The 17,317-nt window shown below is 40.9% G+C and overlaps 1 protein-coding gene across 4 annotated transcripts in view; it reads right to left on the bottom strand.

Moving 5' to 3' along the window:
- BACH2 (BTB domain and CNC homolog 2) overlaps positions 1–17,317 on the bottom strand; it is a 261,979-nt gene that overhangs the window by 189,935 nt on the left and 54,727 nt on the right. The window lies entirely within an intron of this gene.

The following is a 17,317-nucleotide window of genomic DNA, read 5'->3' on the forward strand; positions in this document are numbered from 1 at the left end:
TAGGTAAGCCAGGCAAGGCAGATTAGTTTCTCTTTTGTTATATGTGAATTTTCCCGGTGCTAAGAGAGAGGTTTATTCCTGTTTTCTGTAACTTTAAGGTTTTGCCCAGAGGGGGATCCTCTGTGTTTTGAATCTGAATACCCTGTGAAGTATTTCCCATCCTGATTTTACAGACATGATTTTTACCTTTTTATTTTTTTAAATAAAATCCTTCTTTTAAGAACCTGACTGATTTTTCCATTGTTCCAAGATCCAGGGGTTTGGATCTTTGATGATTTTGTAACAAACTGGTTAGGATATTATTCTCAAGCCTCCCCAGGAAAGGGGGTGCGTAGGGCTTGGGGGGATATTTTGGGGGAAGACATCTCTGAGTGGTCTCTTTCCCTGTCCTCTGTTTAAAACGCGTGGTGGTGGCAGCATACGGTTCAAGGACCGTAGTTTCAAAGTTTATACCTTGGGAAAGTTGTTAACCTAAGCTGGTAAGAAAAAGCTTAGGGGGTCTTTCATGCGGGTCCCCACATCTGTACCCTAGAGTTCAGAGTGGGGAAGGAACCCTGACAGGAAGGTATAAAACTGTTATGCTGGTTTTGTGCCACTGGAGGATCCCCTTAGAGTGAAATGATCCTGATCTGGCAGACTGTGCCACCTAAATGGCCAGATTCTGAGTGCAAACTTTCTGACAAAGTCACCACTACAGTAATTTGTGCTAATGCAGGCCATCATACTGGAAATTACATGAGATCTTGTAACAGGTATGAATGTCTTGAGGGTTACCATTACTCAATTCCAAATGAGACCTTAAACAGAGCTCTGGCTGCTTTGAAAGAACATTAAAGATCTCTATAGCAGTTTTCTGTCATAATAAAAGATTGACTGTCCCGGAAAAGAAAGCTCTGCCAGAGGCACAAATACAATATGTGAGAATCCAGATTAAAAATGAAAGGATCTCTTCACAGGTTAGTACAATTAAGTCAGGAGAAAATAAAATAGCAGCTTAAATGATTACACAAATAAATAGACCATGGGCTTTAAAGCATTTTGGTCATTTCCTCCATCAGGAGATAGGACCAAAACACAATGTTCCCATTCTCATCAAGTGAAACATTTGACTGCTAGTGTTTATGGTCTGCAGCCTTACCACCTTGAGGCTGTGATCCTGGCAGACATTATAAGGTAAGCAGGGTTGGGAACACAGCTTAACTGGATGGAAGACATGAATGCTTCAGAATGTAGCATGGGGGAAGGGATAGCTCAATGGTTTGAGCACTGGCCTGCTAAACCCCGGGTTGTGAGTTCAATCCTTGAGGGTGCTATTTAAGGATCTGGGGCAAAAATTGGGGATTGGTCCTGCTTTGAACAGGGGTTGGACTAGATGACCTCCTGAGGTCCCTTCCAACCCTGATATTCTATGTAGTTCCATTGAGTTGAATGGGACTACTCACATGTGTAAAGTTATTCACATGCGGGATCAGAGCAATAGTCCTCTCTCTGCTCCATTTCAATCCCAGCAATAACATTAATTTATAGACTAAGACCAAAAGGCACTAATTCTAGTCTAACCTCCTGTATATTGTCGGCCATTAAATTTCACCCCATCGTGCACGTATTGAGTCCCAAACTTGTTAAATAGCTTATGTTTGGCTAAAGCATATCTTCCAGAAGTGCACCTAATCTTGATTTAAAGACCTTATGAGAGAACCCACCACTTCCCATGGTAATTTATTCTAATTGTTAATCACTCTCACTGATAAAAATGTGTGCCTTCTTTCTAATTTGAATTTTTTCTGGCTTCAGCTCCCAGACTTTTTTTATGCCTTTCTCTGCTAAATTAAGGAGCCCTATAGTATCTGGTATTATTTCCCCATAAAGATACTTCTACACTGTAATCAAGTCACCTCTCAGTCTTCTTTTTGATAAACTAAACATACTGAGCTCTTTAAGCCTCTCATGGTAAGGCATTTTCTCTGCCCCTAGAAGCCAGACATGCCAGCTGCTTTCCAACCCGGGATCCGCACAGCGCAATGGCTGGCCCTGCCAACCAGACAGTTAACAGCCCAGTGCTGACCAGAGCTGCCAGGATCCCTTTTCAGTTGGGTGTTTGGTGCAAAACCGGACACCGGGCCACCCTACATACAACCAAAGCCTTCACTATTTGTGATTAATAAAGATCCTATGACACTTCTTGCAACATTAAGGGTATTAACCCTTGTTTCCTTGACAAATTCAAACTTTTGTAATTTCACTCAAGCTACCAAAAGTCTCCCTGTAGTTTAAATGAATTATTTTTTCTTTCCTATCACCACTAGTGTAATGCTAGGAAATGAAGAATGATCGCTATATTCCTCCCCATGATTAGACATTTATCAGTGGTAAGTAAATCCTGCTATATACAATCTGTAAAATGTTTTTTTTTCCCTCAGAGTTAAAACCACTGTGAGACATAAAGTACCATTATTTTGACATTTTCCTTAGTTTCAGAAAAGCAGCCTGGAATCATTTGTGTGAAACCTAATCAATAAGCAGAGTGAGCTATAGCCAGAATGACAATCTCAGAACTTCTTTCCTTTTGTGGTTTACATGTCAAATTACCAGTACCACTAGAATTGTGTGTCATTTTTAAACTTTGTCTTTTTAGCTGTTACCTTTGCTATCATGTTTTCTTCCCTTCCTTCTCCCCACCCTGAAATCATATTTCTTAACTCCAGAAATCTAAATGAAGTTCATACAGAGGAAGTTGATGGGAGTCCACTTCCAATTCCACTTTACAGTCACAGCTTGTTCCCAGAGCTCCATCAGCTGCCTACAATCAAGGGCCGCTGGCTCAGTTCTGCCGTCTGTCCAGGTTTAATAGGTTCAGCTAGTTAATGAGCAATGGCTAGATTGCATTCCAAGACTTAGCATCATTCATGAAGCAATTAAGTGTATACCTCTTGGTCTCCTGGAGGAAATGAGGAAGTACCTTATTTCACTGAAAGGATAAATGTAATGCATTTTTCATCTGAATGTTGCAACATAATGAAAAACATCTTATAAAATATTCACTTTCTGTAGATATCAAGAGAAAGGTATCATTAACAAGCTTAGGAAGGACTGCCCTACCTGTACACTTCTGGAATTATGAAATGCTTTCACAGGATGTTTAGATAAAATCAAATAGTGTGAGCCATCAGGAAGTATCTCACTGAGTTGCTAAAAAGCCAGGCAAGGGAGTTTTTGTAAATATATTAACTACTGAGACACAAAGATGTTTAATTTGAAAGACATTGCAGAGATAGTAATACCTTGCACTTTTAAGGTGCTTTTCATAAAGGATCTCAAAGCATTCTACAAACAGTAGTAACTTATTAAGTATTAGTCCTGACTTTGCAGTTGGGGAAATTAAGGCACAAAAATTAACTAACTTGAGCAGAGGTACACCAGAACCCTCTTGTGGAACTGGGAGTAGAACCCAGAACTCCTGACTTATAACCATGTCCCTATATCACATGAAGAAAAATAAACCACACTTCTCTCACACACTTACATTCCCCTTCACTTTAACTGCATCTCCCAAATTCTGTTTCTCCTCAGGCCTCTTCTCATTTAAAAGTTCTACAACATGAGGCCACAGCTCTTCTGGTGGTATTGAGAATATCGGTATGTTCTTGATTTAAGAACTCCACATTTTGACCTGAGATCACCTCTTTTCATGTGCAAGTCTCCAAGTTTTGTGGTTCAATCTGAAGGAGGAATCATACTGACGTGGCACCTGCACTGCTTCCTCCAGCCTCCCAGGGCTGCTACATCAGCAACAGCTGACACCGTTTCCTGCTCCTTTCCCCTGCGGGCCTTTTCAATACATGCAATGCACTGGCAAGGTCTGCTGCTGTTACCTTGCACCAAGCAGAACAGCCAAGGCATGGAGGAAGAGAACAGAGGAGAGAGTTAGTGTGGAGACAAAAAGAAAAGGAGTACTTGTGGCACCTTAGAGACTAACCAATTTATTTGAGCATAAGCTTTTGTGAGCTACAGCTCACTTCATCGGATGTCAGTGTGGAGACAGTGGGTGCAGGGGACCAGGAGCAGGGAAAAGGAAAGATGAATGGGCCTCATGGCCATGACTCCCTTATATGGATCCTTCCTTACCTGGCATAAAATTATGCCATTTGTAGGTCTGATAGTTACTACATTTTAGGATTACTATACCAATAACAGAAAACCCCACTCTAATAACTATCACTGCTGCAGACTGGTGAACCAATAAACCTACACTTGGATAGGGGAGCTTTATAGGCCGGAGAATCAGATTATCCAACAGATACAGCCAAATAAATTTAGCTTCTCTGACTGTGGAAACATCATGACTTATTTTGCTATCTTAATTGAAGATGAATTTCAGAGAGATGACACGTTCAGTCACTTACCAAAAACCCATGGTTCAATTTTAGAAAGGATGAGTAATGTGATAAGAGACTGAGGTTTGTTTTTTTTTTTAATTAAATGCAAGAGTCTAGCCATGTGAAATAAGCACAGCAGAAGAGTTATGTAATCTTTTCTCTTGTTACTCCCTATTTCCTTAATGCATGCCAGCCAAAAATACAACACTTGCACATATACCTCACAAGACATGGTTTCACAGTCTGAAAGATCGATTGCCATGTGCTGCATGAAGCCAGTGGGACTATTCATGAAAGTAAGATGAGCAGGATTTGGCCCACCAGTGCAGTGATCATAGACTAAAGCCCCTATCCCATCAACACTTACTACTGTGTATTCTCTAGTCAATAACACTTCACCCAGCCCTAAAATCAGTAGCATTTGAAGGACTATCCCTAAACCTGCTAAGCTGCATATAATGAGCAACTGTTTAGATGCTGCATTTTGTTCTAACCCTTACAGTGAAGTGGCAAGATACCCAAAGCTCAGTTACAACTTCAAAGCTATGTAAATACTGACACCATGCTCAGAAAAAAAACAGGTAGTCATACCAAGGGAACCTTATTATACAATGTTAAAAATAAATTCCATTCCTTGGCCCTTAATCCCTTCTTCCATTTCCATCCTTTGTGGGAAGGGAGAGGAGGGATCTCTCAGAACAGGGATAGTCCATTGTTTTTTGTCAAGGTCCAAATTTCTTGGTCAAGGGATAGTCAAGGTTCAGACTCCAAAGAAACATTTTTTCACACTGCAATAACAATAATGATAATAATAAGTAAATAAAAAGATTTTGTGGTCCATTCAACAGCATCTGGCGGTCCAGATTTATCCTGCGGTCTGCCTATTGACTACCCCTGTTTTGGAGTAACAGATTTCTGATTCAGGAACTGCACAGAAACCACAATGATGGGCATGGTACAGTAGGCTAGATAAAACAGCTGAGCCTGCAATCGAGCCCATGTGTTGTAGAAGTGTTCGGGTGATTAATCTGAGCTGTAAACTCAGTCTGAAAGGAGAGAATCTAAATTCAAAACATCTGAAATACAGCAAATGTTGAGCTTCCAGGTTATGACATAGCAAATCTGGGAGGTCACTCACCAATGAAAATACGAGATGTGAAGACTGCAGAGGATGGGGAATTGCAACACTGTTTATATCCTGTCACCACAAACAGGTGCTGCGAAGGTACAAAGGGCCTGGGATTGTGGGGGGGGGGAGGAGGAGGAAGGAACCATGGAAGGTTTTATTTGATCAATTCAGATTAAGCTGTTTAAAGGCCATTCCTTTCCTAGAATGAATACTGATGCTCAAATGTGACTATAGCACTCTGACAAGTAGAGGACATAACTCACAAGATTTAGGTGATTTAGACTTTTTAGGTGAGCATTTTCATGATTGTTGAAGAGACGTTAGGGGTTTTTAACTATTCTGTTTTGTATAGGTTCTTATACTATGCTCATCACCATAGTATCCTGAGATTTTTATTAAGCCTTCAGAAAAAACTAATTATTTTTATACCATCAATGCTGTAGCCTGCTATTTACCATTTGAAAAGGGAGGAATAAAAGTAAACATGCCCATCCCATTTTAAATCTGTATCAGAATTCACCTTGCGTACATTGGTGTCTGAAATATCTATGATTCTACACCTACAGATTTTGTATTCAAAAAATGCTTTGACCCACAGATTATTTTTTTCCTCCTGCTGCTTTTCTTCGCCCCTCATACCAATCACCTCACTCTCCTTTCTTCTTTGTTGCAGAATGTCAGGGTCATCAGTGTCACAGTCTGACATGATTAGCGTTGCTGACATTACACCAGTGTTCTAAGGAAGCAGGCAGAGGGCAGAAAAAAAGATTGCAGCCATTTTAGGAAGAAGGAGTCAGGCTAAAATACATATCAGCAAACTGAGTAAAAACTCCCACTTCCCAATTAAAATAAGGTTCTTGAACCACTGCAGCTTTGTGCTGCTTCTAAGCAATCTCCATATTTCCAGATTCATAAAATCGATGCATCTCAGCCTCCACCACATATATCCCTGAGGTATGTTCCTATTTTTGAGAGATTAAAGCCAAGGACTGGAGTTACAGATAAAGCTTGAACCTGTGATTCAGCAAATTCTAATGTTCTGAAGTACGAGGACAATCTGTGTACTATTGAAAGATAGCAGCAGTCCATTACATGTATTGATTTGCAGCACTTTGTCAGCACTAATGATGTTATCTCATTAAAAGAGATAAATGCCCTACTGTTCTACCAAAAGCATCTGCTTCTTATTTTTCTCACACACTCCAGCAGGGCTCTCAGCAGCAAGCACACTGAAATCAAATTGAAATCCAATGCAAAACTTGCTTACAGAGTTGCTTACTAAGTCTTCTTTTTAATTAGGTTTTTCTACTTTTCTTAAATTCTGGTACTTCTGGTTTAGACATTGGGTGGGCGTATCACTGAAAAAACAAAATTTGCTTCTAATCTATTAAATCTGAGGGAGCAGCAGCTGAATACCAGTTAGAGAAGTTTTCAAACAAAGAGATGTAATTTGCAATTTCTCAACATTACAATTAATCTTTGCGCAAAATAACTATATAGTTGCAACTTTTGTCAGAATAGGTAAAATAAAATAGAAAGTAGCATTAATTATTCAGTTTGTTAACACCAAGCAACATGTTGCCATGTGCACTGCAATGGTTTTGTTTCAACAGATTTCTAGTTAAATAAAAAGGTAGCAATTTACCATAATGAATGTTTTATACATAATTCCTTTGCGTATTAGGGTCTCTAAATACACATTATTAAAGTCAATTAAACTCTTTATTTAGCAGTATTACTAATGTGCCTATGGGGAAATTATTACAATGAAGCAGCACCAGTATTTAAATTCCAGTTATTTAATATGCTTTCCTTATAATCAATCCAGCTATCTACTTTAAGATGTAGCCAAACTACTTCCAGAATGGCATCAATTGTATCCTTTCCTACTATTGTAATATGAATGGCTTATGGTCATTTAGCTGATAAAGTAAAAATTAGTATTTTAACCTAACCTGTCTTTCAGAATTAAATGTGAAAGGTTGCTACGGTCTTAGTCTAAGACCGCCCCTCCCTGATTATCCTGACATAGCGTAGTACTTTGTCGCTATGGATAGATTCAGCAATAATCTGACCATTGATGGCCATATCTATCAAAACTAGTCTTGTTTCAGTTATGTCCGGGAAGCACTGAGCTCTGTAACTGACTTTAGGCTCCATTCCTGCATAGACTCAGTGGGGGAAGAACAACGAACTTGCGCAGAGTCCACTGACTTTGATTAGGGTCTGACCACAAGCAGCCGTCAAATGCATCCCCACTCCGTAAACTTCAGAGCCTGAGCTCCAGCTTGAGACCAAACGTCTGAACAGCTATTTTTACTGCCATAGCACAAGCCCTGGTCTGTAGAACTGGGCTGTGAGACCTGATCCCGTAGGCTGCTGCTTACTGTGTAGATGTACCCTTGGGGATCAAAAGGAGGTTATTTGTAGAATACTAAAAGGAGTGTGTGATAAACTTTTTAAAATCCTTTTGACCATTCCCCTTCCAAACGCTGCAAGTTATAGTTATTAATCTTCTTCTGAAATGCAATTCATTTTAAACTTTACAGTTAGTTTGATCCATTTAAATGTGTAAGGGTAGCACCAGATCTAGTCCTATCGGGAAGGTTTTTGGATTTTTTTAAATTTTTTTTTACAGAAATAATAAAAACATTTTATTATAAAAAGAGAAGAATGGTGTTTGGTTAAGTTACTGGGCTGGGACTCAGGATATGTGGGTTCAGATCTGTCAGACTTTGGTAAATTCTACCCTCTCTATCCCTCAGTCGCCCATTAGTACAATGGGGGGGTACTACTTTCTTACCTCACAGAGTTACTGATAGGGTAAATTCATTTATGCTAGTGAGGCTCTCAGACACTACCGTGATGAGGATTATGAAAGTACTTAGGCTGATGCATAGATAGTTTACCTTCCCATCAAGCCACCAGCATAATCTCAATTTTAAACTGAAACCAATTCAAACCAATTTAAAATTCAATTAAACACAGTTATAAAGAGGAACAATTACTACACCCAGTAAGCAGAAGATAAAAAGGTGTGAAGCTAAATACGCATGGAAATAAGGTATCAGTAAGCCATCCTACCACATAAAGCAGTAAGTGGAAATGTGATGATGCTCAATATTGTTGCTTATCTAACTTTTCCCAAACACAGGAATATGCAGAATTTAGACAAAATATATAAAACAACTCTGGTAGTCTGGCACCCAAATTATTGTGCAAATACTCATGAAAAAGAGGGATCAAGCCATAATTTAATCTTGAAATTATCTTGAATATACAGTGCAAGTTCATCCCTGGCAAGGATGAACCAAATTTTCCCCACTCATACAGGTTCTGAGATAAGTTCAAGCCCTCAGGCAGGTCTGTGCAGTTATGATATTTTGATATACAGAACAGAGGTGTCCTGTAAAAGTTCAGAGAGACCCTCAAAAAAGTACCGCAAATGAGTGGATATTTTTAAGCTATACACTAATTCCCTATAAAACAATGTACAAAACACACTCCTTTCTCAAATTACAAACCATTGGCCAAATAGCATTCTCAGTTACACAAATGCAACCCCATCACCTTCACTGGATTTACAAGTGTAACAGGGCAGAATTTATCCGCAGTTGGTTTTTTATAGAAGGCCAACATTTCCGTAAATTACAGCAAAGAAAACAATTTGTTTAGCTTAACTAAAGCAAGAGAAGCATTCCTTTCATCCTTTAGAAATCAGACCTATTTCTTGATAAAAGGAAGGGGGTAGGAAGACCATAGCTAAAAGAAGTGAAATCTATTATCTATTTGTTTGTTTCGACTGTAGACCAGCAGTCAAGGAAAATTATGAAACCAAACCCCCTGCTCAGGAAAGGCAATAACACTTTGGAAAGGGTGTGATTAATTGTTTTATCTCAATTTTAGTAAACTTATCTTAACATCCCACTGCAGAACAAAAGTTCAGCCAGCATTTAGGCATAATCCCAAGGAGTATCACACACAAGACTGGAAGAAGGTACAAAATGTTAAATGAGAGTCTTGTCACTATCATGAAACTGAAGTACAAACACTCTTACCAGGTAGAAGTAGAGTGTAAAAATCCAAAATCTAATAATGTGCAGTGCTACTATATTAAAAAAAGGCACTATGATGTGCCTCTCTAAAATATCCCTCTCCTCCTCTCTTACACAAGTGTCTTGGCATAGCACATGACAAACATATCAGCATCTAGCTGTAAACTGACAAATGGTATTAACATTTACCTGGTGTGAAAGTTCTGATGTAGCCTTATATTTACACCTTTGTATTGGCAGAGGAAGCAGCTACTTCTGCCAGTCACTTTGTCGGTCCTACTATCTACAGCTCTGAAATTCACAAGTGTGTCACCAACTGCAGTGGGTCTCCATATCTACTGAAAATACCATTCTCTACTTCTTTTAGCAGAATCAGTGTTCTCACCTGGCAACAAGGGACTTTTCTATATTGTAGTTATGCCAGTTACATCTCCAAACATTTCCTGATCAAGGCTAAATGTGGCATCTTTGTAGCTATGCTTAGCTAACTAATTTTTCTCTCTGCTAACATAAGGGTTAAATACTAAAATTTCTCCTAAGAAGTCTTAAACTCACTGGCATCTCCTTACTTCCATCACACGCAACTTGTTATAAGCAGCGTACTCCTCACCAGAGCATTCAAGTACCTATTCCCTTGTTCACAGGTAATTCCAGAGCTTAAAGTTTAAAGAATCATAGAAAATCAGGGTTGGAAGGGACCTCAGGAGGTCATCTAGTCCAACCCCTGCTCAAAGCAGGACCGATCCCCAATTAAATCATCCCAGCCAGGGTTTTGTCAAGCCTGACCTTAAAAACTTCTAAGCAAGGAGATTCCACCACCTCCCTAGGTAACGCATTCCAGTGTTTTACCACCCTCCTAGTGAAAAAGTTTTTCCTAATATCCAACCTAAATCTCTCCCACTGCAACTTGAGACCATTACTCCTTGTTCTGTCATCTGATACCACTGAGAACAGTCTAGATCCATCCTGTTTGGAACCCCCTTTCAGGTAGTTGAAAGCAGCCATCAAATCCCCCCTCATTCTTCTCTTCCGCAGACTAAACAATCCCAGTTCCCTCAGCCTCTCCTCATAACTCATGCGTTCCAGTCCCCTAATCATTTTTGTTGCCCTCTGCTGGACTCTTTCCAATTTTTCCACATCCTTCTTGTAGTGTGGGGCCTAAAATTGGACACAGTACTCCAGATGAGGCCTCACCAGTGTCGAACAGAGGGGAACGATCACATCCCTCGATCTGCTGGCAATGCTCCTATTTATATATCCCAAAATGCCATTGGCCTTCTTGGCAACAACGGCACACTGTTGACTCATATCCAGCTTCTCGTCCACTGTAATCCCTAGGTCCTTTTCTGCAGAACTGCTGCCGAGCCAGTCGGTCCCTAGTATGTAGCGGTGCATTGGATTCTTCCGTCCTAAGTGCAGGACTCTGCACTTGTCCTTGTTGAACCTCAGATTTCTTTTGGCCCAATCCTCCAATTTGTCTAGGTCCCTCTGTATCCTATCCCTACCCTCCAGCATATCTACCTCTCTCCCAGTTTAGTGTCATCTGCAAACTTGCTGAGGGTGCAATCCACACCACCCTCCAGATCATTTATGAAGATATTGAACAAAACCGGCCCCAGGACCAACCCTTGGGGCACTCCGCTTGATACCGGCTGCCAACTAGACATGGAGCCATTGATCACTACCCGTTGAGCCTGACAATCTAGCCAGCTTTCTATCCACCTTATAGTCCATTCATCCAGCCCATACTTCTTTAACTTGCTGGCAAGAATACTGTGGGAGACCATGTCAAAAGCTTTGCTAAAGTCAAGGAATAACATGTCCACTGCTCTCCCTCATCCACAGAGTCAGTTATCTCGTCATAGAAGGCAATTAGATTAGTCAAGCATGACTTGCCCTTGGTGAATCCATGCTGACTGTTCCTGATCACTTTCCTCTCCTCTAAGTGCTTCAGAATTGATTTCTTGAGGACCTGCTCCATGATTTTTCCAGGGACTGAAAATTTTTCCAGGGTTCCAAGTGTTTTGGAGGATAGGATTAAAATTCAAAATGATCTGCACAAACTGGAGTAAGTCTCAGGTAAATAAGATGAAATTCAATAAGGACAAATGCATTTAGGAAGGAACAATCAGTTGCACACATACAAAATGGGAGTACTGCAGAAATGGATCTGGGGGTCATAGAGGACCACAAGCTAAATATGAGTCAACAGTGTAACGCTGCTGCAAAAAAGGCAAACATCATTCTCGGATGTATTAGCAGGAGTGTTGTAAACAAGACACGAGAAGTAATTCTTCCGCTCTATTCTGCACTGATTAGGCATCAACTGGAGTACTGTGCCCAATTCTGGGCACCACATTTCCGCAAAGAAGTGGACAAACTGGAGAAAGTCTAGAGAAGAGCAACAAAAATGATTAAAGGTCTAGAAAACATGACCTATGAGAGAAGATTGAAAAAATTGAGTTTGTTTAGTCTGGAAAAGGGAAGACTGAGAGGGGACATGATAAGAGTTTTCAAGTACATAAAAGTTGTTACAAGGAGGAGGGAGAATAATTGTTCTTCTTAACATCTGAGGATAGGACAAGAAGTAGTGGGCTTAAATTGCAGCAAGGAAGGTTTAGTTTGGACATTAGGAAAAACTTCCTGTCAGGGTGGTTAAGCACTGGAATAAATTGTCCAGGGAAGTTGTGATATCTCCATCATTGGAGATTTTTAAGACAAATACCTGTCAGGAATGGTCTAGATCAGGGGTGGGCAAACGTTTTGGCCTGAGGGCCACATCTTGGTATGGAAATTGTATGGTGGGCCATGAATGCTCATGAAATTGGGGTTGGGGTGCAGAAGGGGGTAAAGGCTCCGGCTGGGGGTGCAGGCTCTGAGGTGGGGCCAGAAATTAGTTCAGGATGCGGGAGTAGGCGCTGGGCTGGGATAGGGGGGTTGGGGTGCGGGAGGAGGTCAGGGGTGCAGGCTCCAGGCGGTGCTTACCTGAAGCAGCTCCTGGAAGCAGTGGCATGTCCCTCCTCTGGCTCCTATGCGGAGGTGCAGCCAGGCGGCTCTGTGCACTGCCCTGTCTGCAGACACCACCCCTGCAACTCCCATTAGCCGCAGTTCCCGGCCAATGGGAGCTGTGGGGTGGCGCTTGGGGTGGGGTCAGCGCAGGGAGCCCCCTGGCTGCCCCTAAACGGAGGAGCTGGAGGGGGAACATGCTGCTGCTTCCAGGAGCCTCGGCACATGTGTGCAGAGCAGCCTCCGACCCTGTTCCCTGGCTGGAGTGTGGGAGCAGGGCAAGTCCCAGACCCCACTCCCCCACAAGAGCTCGAGGGCCGGTTTAAACCGACTGGAAGGCCGGATGTGGCCCCCGGGCAATAGTTTGCCCACCCCTGGTCTAGATAATACTTAGTCCTGCCTTGAGTGCAGGGAATTGGACTAGATGACCCCTCGAGGTCCCTTCCAGTCCTATGATTCTATAAGACGTAGTGGGTCTGAAAGAGTGGATGTGAGTTGAGAATTAGCCTGCTCATGGGCATACTGCACAGAGAAATTTCAAGGAGCAGAGGAAGGCAAGCAGCAGTGAAAGAAAGGGGGAAGAAAAAAGTAGAGCAGATCAAAAGGAAAATATATGCTGTTCCCAACAAGAAAGGAATGAGCAGTTCCTGATACATGTCTAGACTGGTTGTCCAAAGCAAAGGAGCAAATAGCGAGAGAATATCAGCTCTGCATTTTCAAAGCAGAGAAACAACCATTTTTAAAAAACTGGGTTACTTTTTAAAGGGATAGGAAACACTCTGAGATTTTTCTCCTGTCAATATATGGATTTACATGGTTAACTTCCCATACCAGGAGTTATGCTGATATTTCCAACAGAGCTGAAGGGAGGTAGGTGACAAAATCTTATTGAATTTCAATTGGATATGGCACAATAGCGTCCTGCTCCATAACTAAGAATCCAACACACAATACAAATAAATAATTACCCGACAACAAAAGCAAAGTCTGAGGGGAGTGAACATATTATCTCTATTTTACAAATGGGTAAAGGGGTCTCCTAGAGTGGACAGAGCACTTCTTGCACACCAAAAAATTCTGCATCAGGGCTGAGAATAGGACCCAGGAACCCAAACCTCCAGTCTCCCTGGTCCAACCAAATATTTACATTATATACCATAACCAGCCCCCCCGGAATCCTGAAGCATTTTAGGATAAGCATAAAGGAGGGAAAGAACAGAAAAAGTGAGCGGAAAAGGTCAGACACACCAAGGAAGAAGAGAAAGAAACACCAATGAGAATTCCAAACCAAATATTCGTTCCAACCTGAAAGCACGTTAGTTATAGCTTAGCACTCTCTGTAGAAAAGGCAACTCTACATGAAAAAGGGGTAGGAGTAGCTGGAGAGGAAAGCTTAACAATCCCAAAGTAAGTTTCTTAACCAATTAGAATTGAATTTTAAACTCTTAAGTGTTTTTCACTGAACTTGCTTTATTGCATATGCATTCAAATAAGTCCCAATTCTAGTTTCCATTCCCTTTTGAATTTTCAATTACCCTACCAAAAATATCATTCCTGCAGTATCCTAATTTTAAGAAAGTCTGAAGTAATGGCAAAGTTATTACTCTGGGGTTTTTCAGAAAGTGCAAGACAAACAGACTACCTTTACAAGATTATTTAAAACTGTACAGAAGTTTGTTCGTGCTAGAAAACTGTATATATTAATCAACCTAATTTTCCATTACTTATCACTAAGATATAAAATGCCATAAATCTAACATACTCCCAAATACTCCTTTAAAAAATAGCAGTAGAGAGCATTTTGGTTGCTCTGGGTAACAAACCAACTCAACTGAATGAGTACCGTCTATTTTCTGATGTAATGAAGATCACACTGTAACTGATTTCAAAATGAAACAAACACTTTGCTATAGCTAACAGTGTTATAGTACAGTATTCTTACTTAGAATTGTGTATATCCCTCTCCCCCCACTGTCCTGTTAAATAATCTCTGGAAAGAATTAACCATGAGTAATATTCCAGTTCTCCCTGTTCCCCATCCCTGGCAACCTTGGTCATCCTGGCATCAAGACAAAGCAAACTCATATTGCATCACAGAGCCAGCACATTTTGTATAAACCTTCCAGTTAGTAGTTTACAGCTACTGTAATCCTGTGCTGTCCACAGGCTGCAGTGCAACCTTCATTTTGTGTGTGTGTTATTTTAAGAAGATTTCTTTAATGAATCTGTTTTCAAGTGATTCGCTACACTGACTCCACCCTGTAGGGTAAACTAGACATTACCTTATACAAGAATGAAGCTGCAGCATTCCTCTGTCTAGCTGCCTCACAGCAGATTTCCTACACTGCCCATCAGAATCAACAGCAACACACTCTCCCGCCCCTTTCTCCTCCTCTCTCCCTCCACCCCCCCTTTTTTTTTTTCACTGCCTCACTGTGTTTTTGTGTAAATGATCTCACATGACTCAACAAATCCATCTGCCTGCAGCAGGCCAAGTTTGGAGCCTTCCCAGGAGGGAGGAAAAGAATTGCTTTGTGGAAAGGACCTGGAGCTTTGCCCTTTCTCTGGATCAAATTACCCGCCTGTCAGGCCTGACGGATTTGGCTAAAAATAAAAGGAAGCAGGCCATGAAAAGCAGATGAATGAGCTCAGAGTTCCTTAGATAACACAGGCCTGGTGTTGCCCAAAGCTCCCACTACAGAAACTTCAAATGCTGGGCATGTAAGTGCAATGCTGCAGTCCAAGCAAACTTGGTTGTTAAAAAAAAGTTGTTGAAAACAAACAGATTGAAGAGAGAGCGAGAGAGAACGAGAACAAGAAAGCTGACTGATGTAGGTTCTTAGCTTGTAAAATGTGATACTGCATTTCCACTGCAGGGGGAGGGAGGGGAGAGACATTTTAAAGCTACATATGATGTCAACGTCTCAGTCTATGCCAGCAAATAGCTAAAAGTCGTTTGTGTAAATGGATGCCCAGAGCCCGCAGTGGGTATTAAGCACTTAGCTTGGCAATGTAATGACACACTGTAACAATCTGTAATGTGAAGCAGTCAGCAAAGCCCTGGCTCTGAAAGCTATTTCTCCTAACCATTAACCATATGTTTGGCTCCTCAGCTATCCAACCGGGTGTTCCAGCTTACCATCTGGTTCCTATCCACACAAGCAACTGTAAAGCACAGAGTATTTCCCTCTGGAGCTGCAAGTTTCTCCCTTTCTCTCTCTCAGCTTCCTCCCAGCAAGCGTTCCTTCTCATTCACCCTTTCAAAGCAAACTTTACCTCACATAGTGCCATCAAGGCCTTTACTATAATTACTCAGGAATGTACTGCTATACTGTAAACAAGGCAAGGAGTGACATTCCAGTTGTATACAATGATGGCTCACATGCGTGCATACACACACACACACACAGATTAAAACTGGCAATAGCATCGCTTGATACATCATGTTAAAAATAGGAGCATTCTTCACAGATCCATGTGTAGCTGTGGCACCCTTCATACCCGTTCCACTTTCTGGGAAACTGTGTTTTAATGCCCCCCTCTAACTCCCACCCGTCTGCATTCAATCCAGATTACATCAGCTTCATTACTACATGGCAGTAAATTTTCAATAATGAATTCAGAAGCAGAAATATGGTAAATAATATACGCACTGTCCCCAAAGACAGCTTCGAAGGCCCATCTATTTTTCAGAACACAGAGAAACTTTTAAAAAATTAAGGGGAGAGGAAAGATTTTGGGAAAAGGAGATGGAAACATCTCCCCTCTGGTGATTACTAAATAAGCTTCTTTTGAAAATGATAAAAAGGCTTCTATTGTATTTCATTACATTTTTTAAAAAGACTTGTACCATATGTCTGTTTTATGATCTTGTGAATTTTAACTAGCATTTACATTTTAAAGAATTTTTTATCCTGCTCTTTGTTTCTAAAGTGGCCCATGGGAAATCAGTAGTAAATTTTTCCTGCAGGTTGGCTGGTTTAGGATTAATCATGACCTAATGTAAAATATTCACTGATCCAAGCAACAGGAAATTCAGTAAATACCATCCTTGCTTCTTTAAAAGAAAGTTTACACACTGCAGTGAATCACATGTACAATGTTTATTCAAGTTATCAGAGCAACAAAAAAAGGGGAGGAGGAAAGCAAAACACTTGCAAATGTGCATGAATAGTGACTATAAGCATACCATGCATTCTTATTTCAATGTCTGGATATTGATAGTTTTAACATAATGAGCTTTTCTACCAATGTAGATGGAACAACTATATTGCTAGAATAAGAAGTTTTATATTAAAGAAGGGCAATAGCTTTCAGGAATCTCAAGATAGTAAAACAGTTCACACCAACTCTGGTGTTCTCAAATGTCATGCTCTGTCACAAATCTAAAAGTGCAAAGCTGTGATTGCACTGTCTCCCGCCTCACCACCCAAGAAAGAATGGACAGAATCTAATAGAAAGGAAATGCATAGGAATTACTAGTTCAGAACAGCTTGATTTAAACTGCCTTGCTCTGCATATTAGTTTACTGCTAAGCATTACTGATCATCTTCAACTTGCACTGAACGCCTACAGTGAAAGAGGCACAATTTTTCCAAAAGTGTCATCTAAAATTAAAAGAATAGAATGCAAAGGGGTTACTGCAGACCCCAATCCTGCAATGAGATTCTCATGGGAAACACTTACACCCAGGAAGTGCCCCAGCGACTTCACTGGGGCTACCTGGAAGCATAAGTGTTTGCCCATGAAGA

Source organism: Lepidochelys kempii, chromosome 3 (genome assembly GCF_965140265.1).
Source record: "Lepidochelys kempii isolate rLepKem1 chromosome 3, rLepKem1.hap2, whole genome shotgun sequence".
Taxonomy (NCBI): domain Eukaryota; kingdom Metazoa; phylum Chordata; order Testudines; family Cheloniidae; genus Lepidochelys; species Lepidochelys kempii.